Below are 5,009 nucleotides of genomic sequence, written 5' to 3' on the forward strand. Positions count from 1 at the left end.
CTCCCCCTCCTGCCTGGAAGGCAGGTGGCAGCCTGTTCTCTTCAGGAAAGCAGCCCTCCACCCTAGAGAGGGCAGCAAAAATTTCTCCAAGGACCAGTGGGCGGGGCGGAGCCCTGGCTGGCCACCTTCCTCCTGCAGCCCTTGATGTCAGCCACCGTGAAGGCCTCATAAACGTTACACGCAGATAGTTTGTGGGACAAAGGAGATGCAGGCTGCCATATCAATGGCGTGTCATTGGCTTCTCAATGTCACACATTGGCTCTTGCGTGGATTAAAAGTCCACAAGAACCTGAATCCTGGCCTGGGAGGTGGCAGCCCTGGGTCCTCTGGGTCCCAGCTCCCCGTGTGGCCCTCAGCAGGGACATCTTCTCCCTGGACCTCAGCCAGAAGTGGTGTGGTCTGGGGGATGTGGTTGAATGACCCAGCACTGCTGGGTGAGCTAGCCCAGTGCCACATCCCCAGCCCGTGGCCACGTGCAGGGGCAGCCATCTCCTCCCCTCCTCCCAGCCTTCCCCAGGCCCAAATAATGGCCCTGGGCTTGGCTGGGGAAGTGGAAGAGTGAGCCGTGCCTTCCCCGTTGGGTAGAGATGTGTCTTTGCACCAAGGTGTGACTGAGGGCTGCCTGATAATGAATCTGAGTTAGGAGTGGGGCCCCCAGATTCAAATCCCGGCTAGGCCACTGTTTCCTCCGCTGTGAAATGAGGGGAATGATGGCCTCTCCCTCACAGGGCTATTGTGAGGACCAAATGAGATAAAGTGTGTGAAGAGCTCAGGGCAGGACTGGCCCTCTGCCCCCTAACCTGCTTCTACTTATCATGGCCATAGCGGGAGCATGGTGGCTCCTCTCAGCACCTCCCATTCCCAGGGCCACACACACACACACATACACACGGCCTGCAGAGGTTGTCTGTCCCTGCGGACCTGAGTGGTAACACCCCTGCTGCTTCCTAGTCAGTGGGGCCGTCTGTCTTCCAGAGAGTTTATCACCTCCCAGATTCCCGGCTGTAGTGGTCTGGGCCGGCCCTCCTACCCCAGTCTCTTCAGCTGTTTGGGAGCCCGACAGGGCAGGCTCTGATGCAGAGCCCCGAACTGGATCCAACACCCAGGCTGGAAGCTCCCGGGTGGCGCTGGGAGCTGGGGGCCAGGTCAGGCCAGCAGGGATGTGATGCTAGGGAAGCCACAAGCCGCCCAGCCTCAAGGTTCCCCTTGCTGTGAAGGGCTGGACACTGACCTCTCTCAGGGCATGCTCCAACCTGCACTTTCTAGGGAGTGGGGTGGCAGGGAGGAGAAGGAAGGGGAAGGTGCCAAAAGCTGAGGTGCAGTGACAGGGGAGCCCAGCATGGGAGGAGGGGCTTTTACTGGAACCTGGGCAGGTGTGTAGCCGCCACCCATGTTTACACTGTGGGAAGGGGTGATGACATATCCTAGAATGAGGTGGAGGTTGTTGTCTCTAGGGCAGGAACACTGGGTCACGGGAGCAGGGACGGGGGCAGCTGTTGAGGAGGGATGATGCCACAGAGCCACAGCAACCGAGCCAAAGGCCCCCATCAATGGGTCAGGGAGAGGAAAGGAAACCGCTGTTGTGCAAGCCAGAGCATGGCGAGCCCGGGAGGGAAAGCCAGAGACTCAGAATGTGTCCACGTGTTTATCCACTCATTCATTCATTCACCAAACAAGTATTGGAAGGCTGGCGCTGGGTTACATGCTGAGGACATAGCGTTGAGCAAAATGAGCCAAGTCACTGTCCCCAAGGAGGAGAGACAGGCAAGGAGCAAGTCACATACATAAATATGCAACTACAGCTGGCATAAGCACTTCTAAAAAAAAGGGACTAGGTGGTGGACTGTTTTAGAAAGGGCCGAGAGGGCTTCCCGGAGGTGGTGACACTGGAGCTGGAGCTGGCATCTGAAGGATGAAGAGGAGTTAGCCAGGTGTGAGGTGGGGCTGAGGAGGTGGGCAGGGGCTGAACACTGGGGGTGAAATTTGGACTTTATTCTAAGGATGGAGCCACTGACGAGTATTAAGCAGCAAAGTGACATGACTTGAATTGTTTCTAAACATCACTCTGGGGAGAATGGCTTGTAGGAGTAGGCTGTAAAGAGATGTGGGAGAACATGAGGAGCTACTAAAGTCATCCATGACCACAAGGTGGGCCAGGCCAGGGCCACAGAGATGGAGAAAAGGGGACCAATTTGAGAAACGTAGGGGGCATGAAATCCACAGGACATAGTGATAGATGAACAGCCAGAGAAGGCAGCAGTGAAGGGGGAAGTCCTCAAAGGTCAGTCCAGGCTGGGGAGGGAGAGGCCAAGGGGGAGCTGGCCAGAGAGAGACCTGCCCACCAAATAGTGAGTGCATGCCTATGAGCCCCAGGCATTTTCTGCCTCCAAATGGTGGTATCTAAGGGCTGGCCTAGGATGCTCCTAGTCCACAGAAGAGCGAGTACCACGCTGGTCAGGACTGATTTCCAGAAGCCAGGACCAGAGGGTAGGCAGGGAGCAAAGTGGGTCCCAGACATGGCTATGGAAAGCATAGAGCAGCAGGCATCTTGGAAGGGAAGTTGAGCTTTGGGGAAACGACCATGGAGAGAAGTTGGCTGAAGTCGGAAAACAGAAATAAAGTGCCCTATATGATTGCGTAAGGAAAGTACCAGATCACGGATTCTGGACAGCGGGCCCCTGTGTGTGTTTACTGCTGTACGTCTCAGGTCACATATTAGGGGCTCAGAAATGTTGTTACGTAAATAGAAGAATAAGAAGTCAATATGGAACCTTGCTCTTTACAACAGCAGCAAAACACACACAGAAAGCCGGTGGTGGAATGTGGACAGGCCCTCCTGGAGGCCTGGGGGCCACGGCACTCACTGGCCCTCTTGCTCAAGTAGGAAGTCCTTCCCCCTCTAGAACCTGAAGGGCCTCCTGCTCGTCCCTGTGGCGGTTCTGGGGTTCCCAGAATAGGGAGGTGAGTCCAGCCTGATAGGGAGACGGGAGGTGGGGCAGGGCTGGGGGGAAAGGAGGTCATACCCTCTTCCAGGGCCAGGTAACCGGAGCCCAGCACACAGCTGGGCAGGGGGAGGGACGGAGCACGCAGGAGGCCATGTGCCTTCCCTGGTGAAATGTGATCAGTCAGTCACCCTGCAGGAGGAGTCATGGGGCAGGAAGGGGAGCATGGGACCCCCACCCCACTTTAAACCAGGCTTCAGGGCACCCCAGGAATTATTGTTATGTCGGTGGGACTCTGCCCTCTCTGGGCATGGGGAGGCCCACATCCATCCACACAGTGGAGATGGGAGAGGAGCTCAGCCACCCAAGGGCAGCTGGGCAGGTAGGTAGCCCCACACGGGCTGCAGCCTCTCCATCACCCCTTGTTCCTTTTTTCTTTGGAGACAGGGTCTCTCTGTGGTGCCCAGGCTGGAGTGCAGTGGCGTGATCAATTATGACTCACTGCAGCCTCAGCCTTCTGAGCTCAAGCATTCCTCCTGCCTCTGCCTCTGCCTCTCAAAATGCTGGGATTATAGGCGTAAGCCACCGTGCCCAGCTACTCCTTGTTCTCTTGCTGCTAACACATCTGCTGAGCGGCTCCTGCTATGCCAAGCGTTGGAGCAGGCAAAGAGGGCACTGAATGGACAACGGCTGGCGGGCGAGGGCCAGGAGAGTGGGTTCCAGTCGCCTTCCCCATCTTGCCTCTGTGAAATGAGCAGTGAGGGAGAAGGGGCCGTCCTGGAACATGTGCTCCATGGACACGTGGAAATGGAGAAAGTACTGCACCAACAGATCTGGGGGGACCAGGAGATGGGTAAGGGGGTCCTGGGGGATGAGTCCGAGAGAGGCTGAACCAGACCAGTGGGCAACCTGGGCCTGAGCGAAGCAGGCAGTGTCTCTGGCCAGAGAAGAGGCTGAGCCCCTCATCCACACATGGAGCGGCCCAGGAAAGGCAGGTGGCGCACCAGTGCCCGGGGGAACTTTAGCCAGATGTCCAGGATAGCCTGATCTTCCTAATACTGGTCCAGGGTTACTTGGACCTGAAGCCTGTCCCCTGATGAACCCTGTCCCTCGCCCCCACCCCCTCTCTCACGGTCCACCAGCCTGATTCCTCCACATCTCAGGAACTCGCCCTCTCCTTCCCCACACTGCCCCCTCTCCCAGCCAGGCTAGGACTTTCCTGGAGGACAGCATCTGTCTGCTCACCTTTAAGAGTTTTAGACACAAGCCTGAGCCGACTCTTCCCGGCATAAAGCACCTAATTCCTCCCAGAGGCTGAGGACAGAGGGTGGTGAGGCTACCTTGTCCCTACCCCATCTCTCCCTAGTCCCACTCCCTGTAGCTTCCACCTCCCTGACCCTCCTCCTGCCTGCCTCTGGGCTTCTGTACAGCCTCTCCTGTAGCTACAGCCCCTTCTCACCACCCTCCCCACTCAACCAAACGACCCTGTTTCTCCTTCAGCTCTCCGCCGGTCAGCTCCTCCAGGACGCCCTCCTCACTCTGCAAAGTCCTCTATCCTCTATTCTCTCACCAGACACTTAGCCTGAAGTTGCCCTCTGACTTGCTGAGCCCCCAACTGCAATCCCCTGACACTGGGGGTGCTTGGTCAGCCCTAGCAGAGGGCCTCAAAAAATGCTTGTTGATGGACTGATTGTCCTCAGTCTAACTGACTGTTGCCTGAACGTCTTGCCGCCTGACTTTCCTTCTCTCTAGCAGCCACAGCTTGGGGTAAGCTGCAGTGAGGTTCCTGCAGAGAGGATGGGGCAAGAAGCCCAGCAGAAGGGAGAGCATGAACCCCCAACCCGAGACTCACCCCTTTTCTTTTGAATTAGGAATCAAAACATAACCAGGGCCTTGCGGTGATCGGCCCTTGGTGCCCAGGTCCTGACATCCATGCAGGCAGCTCAGCTGAACTCTCCCCTGCCTTAGACCACTCCTCCTTTCCTCCTCCCCTCTTCTCTCTCCTCTTCTTTGTCCCCTCCCTTCCAGCCCCTCTGGCCCTGCCCCAGAGCAGCAGAACACCCAGCT

Source organism: Piliocolobus tephrosceles, chromosome 5 (assembly GCF_002776525.5).
Source record: "Piliocolobus tephrosceles isolate RC106 chromosome 5, ASM277652v3, whole genome shotgun sequence".
Lineage (NCBI taxonomy): Eukaryota > Metazoa > Chordata > Mammalia > Primates > Cercopithecidae > Piliocolobus > Piliocolobus tephrosceles.